At 46.8% G+C, this 17,349-nt stretch overlaps 1 protein-coding gene across 1 annotated transcript in view; it reads left to right on the top strand.

The window, feature by feature from the left end:
* The window catches only part of RASA3 (RAS p21 protein activator 3), a 168,812-nt gene that overhangs the window by 25,905 nt on the left and 125,558 nt on the right, over positions 1 to 17,349 (top strand). The gene's annotated exons all lie outside the window — the stretch shown is intronic.

The following is a 17,349-nucleotide window of genomic DNA, read 5'->3' as shown; positions in this document are numbered from 1 at the left end:
GTTTCTTGAGGCACACTTACCCTTTATATAAAACTCGCTCTTACACATGAGTTTCTGTGGATTTGTTTCTCTCATGGACCCAGACTAACACAATGGTCATGGATTGAGTTTGGCTTAGGAGGACAGACTCAGTGTCAAGACTGCCATGGGGCTGGGTGGTCAGCTATTCTCAATGTGCCTTGATCCCCAGTGTTTGCACTGTAAGTCTTGGGTCCCAGGAACCCTCTGTGCTGGCAGACCTCAGGGTTGCGCGTTCTGTGATGCGGTGAAGACCTCAGTTTGTTGAAATGGCTAGCCAAGGTAGTGTCTGTGCCCAGCAGCCCTGGCTAGGGACTGAGTGAGCAGGAACTGGCTCCCATTTGGCTGCAACCAGAGTTTCTCTTGCCTGAAGGTCTGGGCAGGAGCGTTAGGGGCTTAGTGGTTACTGCAAGTTCAGCAGTTCGAAACCGCTCCAATGGAGAAAGATGAGGCTTCCGTGTCCTGCAAAGTTACAGCCTTGGAAACCCACAGGGGTTGCCATGGAAGCCTATAGGGCTGCTGTGAGTCGGACTTGACTGGATAGCAGTTCATTTGTTTTTGTTTTGTTTTGTTTGCAAGGTCTGGGCAGAAGCTCTTCTGAGCATCCTCCCAGCGTCCCTTTCTCCCTGCCAGTCTAGGGAAAGTATCCAGACACAGCCTCCAGCTCTAAATAAGTTCTCATCCTGCAGACCCACGGAGAGAGTACAAGGTCTAGTGCACATAAATGTTTAATGACCGAGTCAGCGTGGAAGGAGTCCGTAAATCCCTTGAAATACTCATCAGAAGAGTTTAAGCGGAGCTGGAAGTTAGAGACAAGTGTGCCAGGTACCTGCAGCTTGGCTGAGCTCTTGACCTTGCCATCCTTGGTCAGGGAGCACATGGTAGGCTATTTATGACCTGTTACTGCAGCTGTTAGCAACTGGCTTTTGGGACGGGGGCTGGGGGTGGTGGTGGTGTCAAGTGAGGCTGAAGAATATGGACCCTGGAGCAAGATTGCTTTGGTTCCAATCTCATTCTCCACCCGTGGTGTGGTCCTGGGTCAGCTCCTTCACCTGCCAGCACCCCTATGTCCCTACCTGTAAATTGGGCATAAGGATCAGGCTTCCCTTACACGACTGAAATGAAGATCAATTGAGAGGTAAACCCATGCTGGCAAGGGCTTGTCCTTGTGGTTGTTATTATTATTACCACTTACTCTACCCTTGCTGTATTTTAAGGAACCCTGGAGGTGGTGTGGCTATTTGTTGAGCTGCTCACCCCCAAGGCCAGCAGTTAGAAGCCACCAGCTGCTCTGAGGGAGAAAGACAAAGATGTTCTACTCCCATCATGAGCTCCAGTCTCAGGAAGCCACAGGGACGGTTCTACCCTGTCCTATGGGCTCGCCCTAAGCCAGAACTGAGTCAATGTCAGGTTATTTGATTTTTTTTATTGTATTTTATAGTCTGTGAGTGGTATGATCAGTTAACCCTCAGTCCACTATTAAATGAAACATTGGGTGGGTCCACCTAGGCACATCTTGGATAAAAAGTCTGAGAAGCTACTGTCAGCAAAACCATGGCGCCCATTTTACTCCAGCTCAGATGAGGTTGCCGTGACTTGGCAACAACTCAAAGGCCCCTGATTTTACCATCTATTTGTCAGGCGCTGTGCCACGCATTTCAAAGCATGATCTCCCTTCTTCCTCCCAGAATTCCTCTGGGAGAAGCAGGAGCAGGTCCAAGCTTTGTGGGGCCCCACAAAGTGGAGGAAGGGGTGGCTCTTTAAGGAAAACAACACAATTGATAGGATGCATCCCATAGAAAACCTTCAAGAGCCTTGGAAGGGACTGCGAAGCTATTCACCAGCATCATGGTACATCTGCCTCTTTATCTGCATTTTACAGACCAGTAAGGGAGGAAGGCGTGTTGCCAGGAGAGACCAGTCCCTGGAGAAGGACACCGTCTTAGGTACAGATGGACTGACACCATGGCTAGAACAACGGGCTCAAAAATGGCAACAATTGTGGGGGCGGTGCGGGACCAGGCAGTGTTGTGTTCTGGTGTGTGTGGGGTGGCTACAGGTTGGAACTGAGTCAGTGGCACCTAACAACGACAAGGAAGCAAGTGTGCAAAATCCTTGTCATCCCTGCCAAGGTGAAACTGGGTTCAGTGGGAAGTGCTGTCCTGAGCTTCATCCGTCAGGAATGTGCGAGTTCTCTCTTGTTGATATAAATTTGAGAGAGCTCTTTCTCTGATCCAGGATGCTCGAATCTGGGTGGCTGCTGGAGACAGCCTGATTTGTGTCTCTTGAGGGCTAGCCTACCTTCGCAAGGGCAAGATCAGCCCGGCCAAGGAGCAATCCTGGGATGGGACTACTCTTCTGGAGAAGCTTCAGGGCCCCGGGGCTCAGAGGCTCTGGCAGGCGCCTCCTTCACTGTGAGTGGCGGAGGGATGGGGTTGAAAGGTTAGTGCTGATCTGAGGTGATGGCCTGCCTGACCCTGGCCAAGGGCCACACATGGCGTCATCTGACTTCAGTGTTAATATCCCTGCAAGTTGGCACAGGCAATCCAGAGAATATGCCACCTCACGGTTTTCAAACAAAATGAATGTTTTATGAATCACTATTAAATATTCATTTCCTTCTGAGCTATTATGAATCCCTGTTTAGAAGTGCTGTAGAGTGATCTCGGGCGAATTTCCCAGTGTTTGAGGTTTCATTATGAATACTGAAAACACTTTGATTCGGTAAGGAGCTTGAGTACGCTCCACTTCTACCCAGTTACTGCTCATGATTCTCGGCTCTAAACTTAGCAGCACTTAGCCTTACTTTCCTACTCGGTGATAAGTACATTGCCGGGTGGCACCGATGGCACTGACCGAGAAGCTGGCAGTTTGAACCCCCCAGAGATGTGTCTACTACAGAGATCCTGGGGTCTGCTCCGGTAAGGGCACAGTCCTGGACAGTGCACACACGGTGGCCAAGAATTGGGTCAACGTAAGGGCCATGATTACTTCTTGTAAAGTGTTCCTTCCTGGCTGCTCCACATCGAAAGCCATTTCCCCCGTGTTTTCTTCAATGTGTTTCAAGGTCAATGGTAGGGATTTTTCCCTGCAGTTATGGAGGAGGTGGGCTCTCAGAGCTTCTCCATTCTCCGCAGCAGGCTGCTGGGCGCTGTCTGGGAAGTTCCTGTGCCCACGTAGGGGAACTGGAGGGACACCTGCTTTGATTAGGAGAAGCCCTGGTAGTGTTGTGGTTACTTGTTGGGCTACTAACCCTACCGTCGGAGTTCCAAACCACCAGCCGCTCCAAGGGAGAAAGACGAGGCTTTCTACTCCTATAGAGAGTTACAGTCAGGGAAACCCACAGGGGGCAGTTCGACTCTGTCCTACAAGGTCACAAGGAGGCAGAGCCGACTCGATGGCAGGGAGTTTTGTCTTTTGGAGAGCTGCAACCTGCTTGCTGCATCCATCATTTCTACTTGTTTCCAAATTTTCATCACCCTTAATAACACCGCTGTGCCCTTTACATCTCCTTTCTCCTTTGCCACCTGCCCTGAGCAATCACTAATAACCTTGGACCCATATGGGAGATTACATTTTAGTGAAAACCTGACAGTATTTCTTCCTTTGTGCCTGACTTCTCTCACTCACCACAACGTGCTCAAGGTTCAGCTGTATTGTAGAAGGTGCCAGACCTTGGCTTCTCCCAAGGACCGGGTCATATCTCATTGCCTGTCCTCATATTATTGTTGTTTCGCTTGGTTGCCAGCAAGCTGATTCCAGCTCACAGTGACGCCACACCTGCAGGGCAGGACTGCTCCATCGCCTTTTCAAGGATGGGACCTTTCAGAAGCAGAGTGCCAGGCCTCTCTTGCAAGAGCCCTCTGGTGGGTTCATACCACCAACCTGTCATTTAGCAGTCTGACACATAACTCTTAGCACGAGCCATGGATTTCTTATACACACGGGCCACATTTTATTAATGCTTTCATCTGCTGATGGGCACTTGGATTACACCCACCTTTTTTAAGGGGTGGGGATGGGCTATTGAGAATGGTGCCATGGCTGACCCTGATTTGAACTGTTTAAAAGGCAGTTCTTCTTCCAGTGGCCCTGTGACTTTCACCTTGGGAGAGAGGCATTGCTCCTAGTTAGCAAAGACAGCCGACTGATGTATACATATGTGCATCTGTGTTTGAGCCTTTGGGAATTATGCACACATACACAAACACACATACACGGACGCTGGTTTTTGAGGGGTGAAAGGATATGTAGGAGAACTCACACTTTCTCATTTTAAAGCCGTGGTTCCCAACCTTCCTAATACTGGGACCCTTTCATGCAGTTCCTCATGTTGTGGTGATCCCCCCAACCATAAAATTATTTTTGTTGCTACTTCGTAACTGTCATTTTGCTACTGTTATGAATTGGGTGACCCCCGTGAAAGGGTCGTTTGACCCCCAAAGGGGTCGCAACCCACAGGTTGAGAACCGCTGTTTTAAAGCATACTATCCAGCTATGGTAGCTCTTGTAGCTCAGGGGGTTATGCGTTGGACTGTTAATGGCAAGGTCAGCAGTTTGAAACCACCAACCACTCCTCCAGCCAAAGACAGGGGTTTCTATTCACCCGAAGAGTTACAGTCTCAGAAACCCAGGGGCAGTAGTTCTACCCCGTCCTATAGGTCACTATGAGTCAGAACCTACTTGATGGCGATGAGTTTGGTTTGACTTGGGAATCGAAACTGCCTGGCCCTGGTGTGATAATAGACACATGGATCAGTGCACAGAATGGGGAATCCAGCGATAAACCCACACATCATGGTCACTTGGTGTTTGACAAGTGTGCAAAAGGAGGGGCTCTTCAAAAAGTGGTGCTGGGGAAATTGGATTTCCATTTCTACATGCAGACAAATGACACAGGATCCATACCTCACACCTACTAAAAAACACATTCAAAGTGGATTAAGGTGCTAAATGTGTAAACCCCAAACTTAAAATTATTAAGAAGGAAAAGCACAATATTATCAGGCTTAGCTTTTGACGATGAAATATTAAGTATTATAACAAAAGCACAAACATCAGAAGAGTAAATAAATAAATGGAGCCTCATAAAATTAAAAAAATTCTGTTCAACAACAACAACAACAACAAAAAGCTACTAATAAAATAAAAAGACAAGTTACTGACTGGGAGAATCTGTCTGACCATGTATCTGACAAGAATATAATAACCAAAATTTATATAAAACTCAGACAATCTAGTAAACAAAAAACAAGCTAATCCTAAAATGGGCAAAGGACTTGAAAAGGCATTCACCAATGAGGGCTGTAAAATGGCCACCAAACACATTGTGGCGGTTACATAATCCCCTGTCAACTTGCAAAGGGGTGGAGTCTAACCTGTCAATCAGGTTGCAGCTTGATGACCTCATTTTGAGGCTCTATGGAGATAAATAGCTTGCTGGAGGCAGGACACGTGGGAGACATTTCTGTTGACAACCACATGGAGCTATGCTGATGGCAGCCAGAGCTTTGGAGCTGGAGGAGCCACGTGGAGACCCCTGCCAGCGCTAAGATGCTTCCACCACCACTGGATCACCCACTGGCCTGTGATCTTCCTGCACTCAGCGTCATTGCATGTGTTGCATGAGACTGAAGAGGAATTTACAGACTGGTAATGGACATATGGGCTAATATTGGACTTAGGAACTTGATCTAGATTGGACTGGGATGTTTTCTTAATCTACAATTACTCTTTGATATAAACTTCTCTATTACACTTATATGAGTGTCTCTGGATTTGTTTCTCTAGTCCACCCGGGCAACACACACATGGAAAGAGGCTCCGCTTCATCAGTCACTTGAGAGAGGCAAAATCAAAGCCACAATTTTGGGATGCCATTTCACTCCCACTGGGATGGCAAAGAGGAACAGTGGGTTAGGTATTGAGCTGCTAACCACTAGATTGGCTGTTCAAACTCACCAGCTGCTCCTTCAGAGGAAGGTGAGGCCGTCTGCTACCATGAAGATTTACAGACATCCTTCAGGAAGAAATGCTTAGGACTTACTCTGCCCGGTAGGGTTGCTATGCATGAGAATTGACTTGTTAGCAATGGGTCAGGATGGCTGAGATAAGACAGAAAACAAGAATTCTTGGCAAAGATGTGGGGAAATTAGATCAAATTGACCACAGTAACTTGGATTAGTTAATTCGGGAGGAACAACTCAATAGGAATGGTTGCACAACTCTAAGAATATCATCCATGCCACTAAATGACATGTGTGGAGACTGTGGACTTGGTGGGAGTTTGTGCTGTATATTCTCAGCAACAACCCCGGAGAGCGGCTGATTCGGTTTGGTGTTCCTTAAGTAGGACCCATAGAGATGCATTGGTGGAGTGCTTGCTGGTCCCCCGAGGGTCGGCACTTGGAGCCGATCAGCTGCTCCCGAGAGAAGACGAGGCAGGCTGCTTCTGTAAAGAGCACAGCCCTGAAAACCCAACGGGTTTGGGTTTTCTCGGAAATGCATGAAACTACGTAAGCCTTTAACCCACCCCCGACCCCCGCCGGAAGGTTTCGCTCTCATTACAAAGATATTGTGTTCTAAGTGAACTTCAGTCTCTGACCTGATCATTCAATCCGTTAAATCCAAACACATGTCCTGTCATCCAGATGTAGGTTAGGAAAGGAGATGGTCAAGACAGTCTCATCTACAGCAGCAGCAGCAGCAGCAGCAGCAGCAGGTGGACCATGACCAGCACGAATCTCGGCAGACTTCTTTCTTGAAGCCAGGCCAGGAGTAGTGATCGCCTTCAGCCCTGGAGGTCTCTCCTCTGTTCTCGATTATTTTGAGGGAAAGAGTTATCTGGCCCGAGATGCCCTTTGTTTGGTTTCCTAATATAGCGGCTGCACATTGCCTCATGGAGATGTAGAACACTTCCCCTTACTCCGGTTTTTGTTGGCGTGTGTCTGCATTTGACGTCACCTTGCATGCATTCGTGGGTCTCTGTGTTCTCGTGCATTCCCCTGACTGGAGCGACGTCAGCACACCGACCAGCAGCATCAGATGCAGTGTCCTGCACTGAGAGGAGGAGGGCTCTGAGACAAATCGCTGAGGGGCTTAGCTTCCTTTTGCTCTGGTGACCATGTATCCCACACTCTGTACCTGCAAACAGCACAAATTTAGGGTTCCGTGCATATGGAGGTCGGGAATCCAAATGGGTTTCACTCTTCTAAAGTCAAGGTGCCCTGGGGGTGCGTTCCTTCTGGGGGCTGTAGGAGAGAATGGATTTCTTTGTCTTTCCCCGCTTCTGGTGACTCCCTCAATTGCTTGCTTTGTTCTCCACATCAGTCCAACCAGTGCATGTCCTTCTCAAATGCTAACACTCCTGCTTTCGTCTTACAAAGAATGTACCTGGTGGGTGTCTTAGGCCTACCCCGATAACCCAAGACTGTCCCCAGGATCAAGATTCTTAACTCCATTACGCGTGCAAAGTCCCCTTTGCCACGGAAGGTCTGTGTTCCAGGGGTTAGGGCATGGACATCTTTCAAGGGGTTGTTACTCTGCCTACCACACCCGTCTTCAAAGCCCAGTCCCCCAATTCCTGGCTTATAAACATGCAGAAGCTGACCTGCCCAAGTGTCAGTCTCCCGATCTGTGCAATGTAGATCACGACTGTATGCATCTTCAAGCAGTGGTCAGTGTGGAGGACATGTGCAGGCGCCCATGGCTACTGTAACTCGTTAAGCCTCTCACGAGAATGTCGCCTCTGTGAAGAAGATGATGCTGTCTGGGATCTAGCACCTGGAGCACTCAATAAATATTTGTGGGAGAGAGAAAACGGGAATTGCTTCATCCTTGAACCTTTGGGTTACACACACACGCACACACACCCCTCAAAACTCACTGCACCAAGTCAATGCTGACTCAGGATGGGGTCAACCTGCCCCTGTGGGTTTCTGAGACCATACGTGTTTATGGGAGCACAAAGCCTCCTCTTTCTCCCATGGAGCAGCTGGTGGGTTTGACCTGCTGACCTGGGGGGTCTATTTGGCTGTGAAGGAAACCTGGGGAGGAAGCGGCTTAGCGTCCCCCTGCTAGCCTGAAAGGTCAGCGGCTCTAGCCCAGCAGCCTTTCTGCAGGAAAAAGATGAGGCAGTGTGCTTCTGTAAGGACTGCAGCTTCGGAACCCCCACGGGCAAGTTCCACTTTCCTCTGCAGGGTGCCGTGAGTTGGAAGCAGTTCAAATGCAACAGGTTTGTTGTTTTGTTTTCCCCCGTTGGTACCCTGCCAACAGCTCACTTTCTGAGAGTCGTCTCTCAGCCTTCCAGTTGACGTGAGCAGTGGAGAGGAGAAGGAACTGCCTTGGTATCCTCCCAGCTGAAGCTTGGGAGCGGGGAGGCACAGACTGCACATGTCTTCGTGGTGCTGGAAGAATCCTTTTAAATGGCTACATAGGTTTGGAGTCAATATACAGTATATTTGCATAACTGCCACTGCAGTCCAGCTTTCGAACACCCCAGAAAACCCCTCAAGTCCACATGCAGTCACCCCCCCTTCTACGCACACCTCAAGGCAACCTCTCATCCACTTTCTGCCGCTGTAGATTTGCCACGTGTAGACATTTTTTATGCTGCTTTCGTTAGGCGCCATCCAGTCGTTCCTGAGCGCAACAGAACGGGAAACTGCTCGTTCTCCTCATTTCTGAGGGCGGATCATTAACAATGCCATGTTTAGCGTCTGGCTTCTTTTGCCTAGCTGAATGTGTTCGGTGTTTGTCTATATTATAGCACGTATCCTTGCTTTTTACCCTTTTAATGGCACGTAGTATTTCATTGTTGGTTTGTGTCATATTTTGTTTATATCTTTCCCAGTTGATGGTCCTTTATCTTGTTTCCAATTTGGTGGGGCTTATGATGGCATAGTGGGTTATGCGGGGGGCCACTAACTATAAGGTTAGCAGTTTAGAATCAGCAGCTGCTCCAATGGAAAGACATGAGGCTTTTTACTCCCTGTAAAGATTTCCAGTGTAGGAAACTCAGGGGCAGTTCTGCTCCGTCCTGTATGATTGCTATGAGTCGAAGTGGACTTGATGGCCGTGTGTTTGGTTTGGGGTTTATGGGTAATGCTGCTGTGAACATCGGTATACAAGTTTTTGCCTGGGCATGTGTTTGGACTTCTCTTGTTAAATACATCGGAGTGCAAAGGCTGGGGCACGGGGTTGTTATGTGTTTAACTTTGTAAAGCTATTGCCAAACTGCTTTCCCAAGTTGCACAATGTTCTATTACCACCAGCAGTGTGGGAAAGTTCCAGATTCTCCACATCGTTTCTGGCGTATGTCACAGCCCATCTTCCTGTTGTAGCCATCCTGGCGCGTGTAAAGTAGTGCGTCGTTGCCTTACTTTAGACTTACTCGATGATTCGTGATGCTGAGCATTTCCCATATGCTTTTTAGCCATTTACCTTTGTGGGGGAAGGTCAGATGCGCAGGCATTCCCTCCCCTGAAGGGAATCAGTTGCCAGACTGCTGTCTCATCCCTCCACAGGGGTGGGCCTGCTCCCTGCCTCTGGGGACAATGGACAGGCTCCTGTAGGAGGGGTTTGCACCCTACTGATAATGTTCCTATGGAGACCCAGAGACCAACCCCTAGACCACCCACTCATTGCTGTGTAACCTATAGTGCAGCCCCTTCCTGTGACATTGCAGCCCCTTCCTGTGACGTATGTCTTTACCTGTAATTAGTGGGCTGGATTGCCCCCAAAAGGTATATAGGTGTGAGTCACAGGACTTCCCTCTCTGACTCTCTCTGACTCTGAGCTCCTTGCTGCTCACTCCCTGGTCACTCCCCTCTCCCTTGTTCCCTTCCCTTCCTTCCCTTCCCCCTCTCTCCACGTGGACCACCAAGCTGGGCTGAGGTGAGCAATGTTGCTATGTATCATGCCTGACTGTATTATTGTATTATCTCTCATGCTCTCGATAACTTTAATATAATACTTATATATCTCAACCGTACAATTATGCATTACTGAACCCAGAAGTAGTATTACTGAACCAGTGAGTTCTAGCAGCGGGTGGGGGCTGGTTCCCTCACCCTCCATCAGCGTCATTTATTATTTTTTATTTAATACTACATACCTTCTTTGATGATAAAGCTGTCCGAGTATCTGTTGAATTATTTGTCTTCTTATTTGGTGTCTTAGCCTGGGTCCTCTAGAGAAGCCATACCAGGGAAGCTAAGATAGATGTACAAGTCTGTGGTCAGATGTTTGGTTGGAGTCACCACTGGCTAGCTAACTGCAGGGGCTGACAGACTTGCCATTGGCAGAAAGACAGCAGGCTTGTGGCTGCAGAAGTGACCGAGTTCGACATCAGCAGGTGAGGTGGCAGGTGCTGAAGACTGCCAGGGTCAGCAGAGTATAGTAGACCACTGGCTCAAGTCCAAAGAAGAGGAGGTCCCTGAGCCAGATGCAGGAGCCAGACCTAGCATCAAAATGAGTAAGCTTTCCCACAGTATCCACTTATGTTGGAAGCAGGTTACTCCTCAAAAAAAACTTTCTTTCAATTGGTTACACCAGGGCTGTGATCTGAGTAAGGGTGTTGAGCCCCACCCTAATCTTATTACGACCGATTGGCTGCTCCTAGCAGATCCTGTTATGGAGGCAATTCCACTGTGTTGGGTCACATCCTGGGAAATTATAGATCTTGCCTACCAACGGACTTAGACTGCTGGCTCAGCCAAGTTAGCCCCAAACCTAATTATCTCGTTGAGTTGCAAGTGTTCTTTATGCATTCTAGATGCAATTCCACGGTCAGATATCGACTTACAAATATTTTCTCCAAGTCTTTGGCTTTTTAAAAAAACGTTTTAATGATGTTCTTAAAAGTACAGAAGCTTTTAATGATTTTGCTTTTTATCTAGTTCAATTTATCAAAATTTTCTATTGATAATAATATTTTCAATGCCATTGCTAAGAACTCTTAACTCTAGATCCAAAGATTTATTCTTATATTTGCCCCATGAGTTTTATAGTTTTAACCTTAACATTTAGCTATGTACTCTATTTTGAATTATGTTTTATGTACCCTTTGAGGTAAGGGTCTAAATCGTCTTTTTTTTTGCATATAGATGTCCAGTTTTCCCAACACTGTTTATTGGAAACACTGTCATTTCCTCATTGAACTGCCTTTGCCTTTTTAAATCAACTCTATTTGATTCCACTCACCCTACATGTCTGTCCTAGTTGCTCTACCACCCTGTCTTGATCCCTATTGCTTTGCAGCATGATTTGAAAGCAGGAAGTGTGAGACCTCTAAATGTGTTCATCTCAACTTCCCTCTAGTTCTTAAATGCTCCCCCTCCCCCACTATGATGATCCCAATTCTACCTTACAATTCTGGCTGGACCAGAGGATGTACACTGGTACAGATAGGAACTGGAAACACAGGGAATCCAGGACGGATGATCCCTTTGGGACTAGTGGTGAGAGTGGCGATACCGGGAGTGTGGGGTAGAAAGGGGGAACCGATTATAGGGATCTACATATAACCTCCTCCCTGGGGGATGGACAAGAAAAGTGGGTGAAGGGAGATGTCGGGCAGTGTAAGACATGAAAAAATAACAATAACTTATAAATTATCAAGGGTTCATGAGGGAGGGCAGGTGAGGAGGGAGGGGAAAAATGAGGAGCTGATATCAAGGGCTCAGGTAGAAAGCAGATGTTTTGAGAATGATGAGGGCAACAAATGTACAAATGTGCTTGACACAATGGATGGATGGATGGATTGTGATAAAGTTGTACGAGTCCCCAATAAAATTATTTTTTTTAAATGTGTTCTCTTTCAAGGATGTTCTGACCCTTGTGGGCCCTGCACTTCCAGTGCTGGAGGAATTTGGCACACTGGTTGTTTTCTGTGGCTTTCCGACGGAAGAGTCAGGCTACCCTGGTTCCTCAGCTTTGAGAGCCCTTCCTTCTCACCTGGCTTCTCTCAATCAACACCCTCCAGCTTAGTGCTGTCTTCCAGCCCAGGCTAGCCAAGTTTGGCCAGGCCCCATCTGTGCCCGATTCTGGATCCCAGCCTTAGCTCCTGGCCTGGCACCCTCCCCCTACCACCTGATTCTCCCCAGAGGTCCCTGCTGGTTCTGGGACAGAACAATGGCATGTAGATTCTACCTTGTAGATATTTCATGTGAATAAGTCATATCAAAGTGCACATCCTCTGTGGATTATGTTGACTGATTAAAATTAATTTCTAATTTCTCACTTCTTCAAAGAGCAGGCACAATGTTTCATGTATACGTTTCTGCGAGGTGCTGTTTACAAATGTAATTTTAAGTGAATTGAACTAGCGTGGATTTTTTTGTGACCCTCGTCATGTGGACACATGGGTGCGTATTTAACTCTTTTGGGTTTCTTACGCCTGCCTCCTGTAAAACAGCTCTAGTGCCACCGTATTTTAAAACTTTTCTTTTCTCTTTTATTTTCATGGATTCGATGTTGTTTTCAGTGTCAATGCATTTAAAGATCCACACAGAATATACAGCGACTTGTATGAAAGACAAACCTTTGTGTAAGGTTTTCTTTCCTTCAATTCGCCCAGAATAATTGCCGAACTTTACCATTGTGCTTGTGCATTTGTGTTGGAGCTGCTGTATTGTTTGGGAACATTCTACTGAAAGTTGACTAAACGGCTATTGAAAAAGCATGAATATATACATGTGAGAGACATCTCTTCTGTTTATATTTAGCATGAAAACTGTGCAATTTCCCATGTCTGAAGTCTCGCAAAATGATGGGATTTGTGCTTTATTTTTGTTTGAAGTGGTTTTCACCTTTTGTTCATCACAGGAGCTTGTGGTCGTAGTGGGGTGGCGATTGCGTTTATCTCCGTCTATGCCCCTTCACACCCAAGCTGTCTCCCCTTCCTGCTTTGCTCTTCGTGAGACTCGCCATTCTAGATTGTGCTAGCGTCCTTGCTGGTCTGTCTGCACCTTTGCCTTAACCCTGTAGGGTCCGCGAAGGCAAGATCCTCCTTTTAGACACTTTCGTTCCACCGTGTCTGGTAGAGCACAGGTTCTCCAAGATGTTTATTTTGAATGAATACCCTGACTCTCCATGTTGCATCTTCTTACTGGCCCTTGTCCCCATGCCAACTTTTACCACCTTATGCCTGCTGGTAGGCTTGCACCCCCTTCCCCCCTATGTCTGGGTCCTTTCCCCACATCCTACCTCCCCTCTCTAGACGCCAGGCTTCTGGTTTGTTCCACGGGCTCTGTCTTTCTCTGGTTAACTGGCCATGCTGAGCTGATCCCAGACCACTCAGTGAGCAGGGTGTGCTGCTTCTGTTTCAGTCACTGAGTAATGTTGACTACTGCATGACCGCTGATTCCATCATGGGGAATTACACAGGGGGCACAAGATTAGGTGTTAGGGTACTGTGCCATCCCAACTACTGATTCTTATTGAATCATGACATTATCTAAGATGTACCAGAAAAAATACAAAATTATTACACATCCAATAATAGACAATGCTACAGGTTCAATAAGATACCTTGTTTTGGTGATGTGGTACAGTACCTTATCATTTTATCTTGTATCACTCATGACTACAGCTCAATGTAAAGAAAACACAAAAATCCTTAGACCTGAACCAAGTAGGCAACAAACATCATAATGGAGAAAAGATGGGAGTCGACAAAGATTTCACTTTGCTTGCACCCGCAATCAACTGTGATGGGAACAGCAGCCAAGAAATCACTTGGTGTGTTTCCCTGGGCACATCTGCTGCACAAGACCTCTTGGACATGTGAAAGAGCAGACATCACCTTGGAGACTACGTTACACCTGACCCAAATGATGAGATTTGCCTCCGCTTCATATGCGCGTGAAAGCTGGACCAAGAATACTTGCTGTCCTTGAATTATAGTGTCGGTGAAGAATATTGAAAGTACTGGAGCCGCCAGAAGAATAAACAAATTTACCTCGGAAGATGTGCAGCCAAGGAGCTCCTTGGAAGTGAGGATGATGGGCCTTCACCTTACGTACTTCAGACTATTAATAGCAGGAATCAGTCGGTAGAGAAGGAGATCAGGCTTGGAAAAGTAGAGGGCTAGCAAGGATGAGGAAGACCTCAATGAACTGGATTGCAACAGTGGCCTCAAATATGGAGACGGTTGGGAGGATGGCACAGGGCTGAGCAGTGCTTCATTCTGTTGTGCAAAGGATTACTGTGCGTGATAGGTAGGTTTATGGTGCCAAGAAGACCAATAGGAACACATGGGCAGCGTTTAACCAGGTCAAAGTTTGATTGGAGGGCAACTAGAGAAATGGCTTTCCAAGGCCAGCCCCCTTCTCCCTTCCTTCCTGGACCTTGGACCAACGTGCTGCTGCCTGAATGTGTGCTGCACTACCTGTGGGCCAAGCCAACTCGCGGATCATGTCACTGGAGCTTGAGGCTCCTTCGAGACCTGCTTCGCCACGCTGCTGGTGGGGACATCAAGGCTGGTGGATCCTGTCACCTTGCATTGCTTGGGTTGAGATCCCATCTGGGCCTGCTTCACTAGGCTCCCATGCTACTGACTGCAGGCAGCAGACAGCAGTTCCCTGCTTCAGCTTACAAGGCTGACTTCCTGCAAGACATCCCCAAGGAGAAGCCACATGGACCTACCTCGATGCAGCCCTGGGTGCTGGAGCAGCCGTGTGGAGACCCCTGCCAGCGCTGAGATGTTTACACATTCACTGACTCGGCTTTCCTCCTGCAGTCGGCGTCATTGCGTCTGCTTTGTGAGACGGAGAAGGACTTTGTGGACTGGTGTTGGACATATGGGTTAATGGGTGAATATTGGACTTTTGGGCTTGGGCAGTACTGGGTTGGGATGTTTTCTTGATGCAAAGTTAACTGCTGTCTGCTGCCTTTGGGCAGACTCTGCCTGTCTTGCCTGAGGAAAGACTCCACTGTCTGCTTCCTTGACCTTGGACCGGCAGCCCAAGTGAGTTGAAGGACTTTTAGTATATTAACTGTTCCACAAAAGTGAGTTGAAGTGAGCCCTTTGTACTGCTGTGCGGATTAATTAGGTGTTATATTCCTTCTTGCTGAATATATATATAGATATCTATCTATATATATATAGATCTATCTATCTATATCTATATCTATATATATATATATATATCCGTAAGTGTCCTGGTTTTGTTTCTCTAGAGAACTCTGCCTAACACTCTATGAGGCAGAACTGACTTGGTGGCCCCTAACAACAACAAGAAAAAGAAGAAACAAAGCCAATTAACCTGTGAAGTTGCTCTTAGATTGATTAAAAGATAGATTTGCTGCTAGCCAACTCTTAACTCATGTTGACCCATGAGCTGTTCCGTGTTTGGGGCTGTCATCTTCATGGAAGCAGATCGCCAAGCCTTTCTTTTGTGGCACCCTGGGGTGGACTCAAACTGCCAACCTTAGGTTAGTAGTCAAGCATAAATCGCTTGGGACACCCAGGGACCTTATTTTGATATCAGAGGTATTAAAAGGTGAAGGGGAAAAAAGGTGCATCACACAGTTGATCAAATATAGCCCTGGAATTCTTGTAGTTGAGAACTGGTCCTCCTACCCTTTATCCCTCCCTCTTTCCCTCCCCCCCTTATCTGACTCACCTCTCTCTCTTCTGTTGTCATGTTTCTGCCATTCCAAATACACTTACACAGTGAAACACATACATGCTTTGGATGTTTCCTTAGGCAGGTAAAACATGCTGTTTTAGGTCTTAGCTGACTAAGTGATGTATTTCCAGTTCTAGAGCTTACCATAAACATTGCATGAAAATCCATCATGCCGCAGTTGAAGGTAATTGCATGCATGTGTGCATGCCTCGGTCACCTCAGCAGTCCAGGGAGGCTCCATGCAGTGCCGCTTTTCATGTGTGTTTGCTGTGACGCTAATGAACCACCTTTCCTAACCCCAGCCTTGTGCCTGACCAGAACAATTGGGTGGTGGGTGGGGGGTGTTTAATGACAAAACCCACTGGCTTTCTGCCCTTTAATTAGAATTAGCAATTTATTTTTCAGTTTCCATCTGTGATGCTTGCTGCATCTGTCAGGGTGATTCATGCGTGGGCTGAACGAGCCAGCAGGGTCTGTGTGAAGGGGGTGTCAATGTGGCAGAGGGAGGGAGGCATCCCTGCTGCCCAGGCAGGAGGGCACACTGCATCATGGGAAAAGAGGACCGGTGCCTGGGCTGATGTCAGACAACTTGGGAGCTGTGGTTATTTTGTTTGTTTTTGTGTTTTAGCTCTTGAAGATAGTTGTATTGACATATAATTCAGAAATCATGCAAATTTAATCTTTCGGTCATATTAGCAAGAGTTGTTTGTTCATCACCATCAATTTCAGAACATTTTCTTCTTTTTCGTACTCACTGTTGTCAGCTCCCCACTTACCCCCAAAACTTCCCTGCCATGCCCCTGGGTAATTATTAATCCAGCCACCGTCTCTATAGATTGATCTGTCCTGGATTTCATATATAGGAAATCACATAAAACACAAACAAAAAAACATCAACAATGACAAAGCAAAACAAAACAGAAAAACCTCAATTGAAAAGAAAGTAGACAATATTAAAAGAGAAACAACTTAAACATGGGTCAAAAGGGAGATCAAATGATAAGGAGTTACATTTTAACCTACCGGCATCTGCCGTCATTGACCTTACAGTGCTCTCCATCTGATAGCAGATCTATTAATGTCCCTGGGGCTTAATTCTTGTATGGGCATTGCAAATGGAGTTGGGGCTTCCACCTTCTCCATAGCCTTCTGCAAACCAGTTATACAGACTTTAAACCCTGATATTGTTCCCTCCTTCAGATTTGGATTTTATTATTTACAATCCTTGGATCATGCTGGCTGGTGTGCTTCTTCCATGTGGACTTAGTTGATGCCTCACTTAGATGATACTTGTTGGAAGACAAGCTGTTAAGACACCCCAGATGTTATTTTTTCTGATACCCGGGCACCATTTGGTTTCTTCATTACTCATTGCTATAGGGGTGCTCTGTCTTACCTCTGACATGCAAAGTGAGTGCTGCCACCTCTACTCCAGTCACCCACAAAAAACCATTATAGCAGCCTTAGTGTTTGTGTTAAACTTGTTGTATTCAGTAGAGTGTCATTAATTGTCCCAGTCACTGTCAAACTTTCTGACTTTCCTAAACTATCAGCTGTGTCAAGCGTAGTAATACAAACTTGCTCATTAACTTACTATTGTATGCCATTGGGATGAATACTGGGAAGAATGTCTCTAAAGATCCTTTAAGGTATGGTTATCATTGAGCTTATTTTTACCTCAATTAAGAGACTTCAGTTT

Source organism: Echinops telfairi, unplaced genomic scaffold, assembly GCF_000313985.2.
Source record: "Echinops telfairi isolate 266 unplaced genomic scaffold, ASM31398v2 ScPeMD7_7467;HRSCAF=8505_1, whole genome shotgun sequence".
Classification (NCBI taxonomy): domain Eukaryota; kingdom Metazoa; phylum Chordata; class Mammalia; order Afrosoricida; family Tenrecidae; genus Echinops; species Echinops telfairi.
Note: the sequence above shows the minus strand (reverse complement) of the source record. Positions and strands in the feature narration are given on the sequence as shown.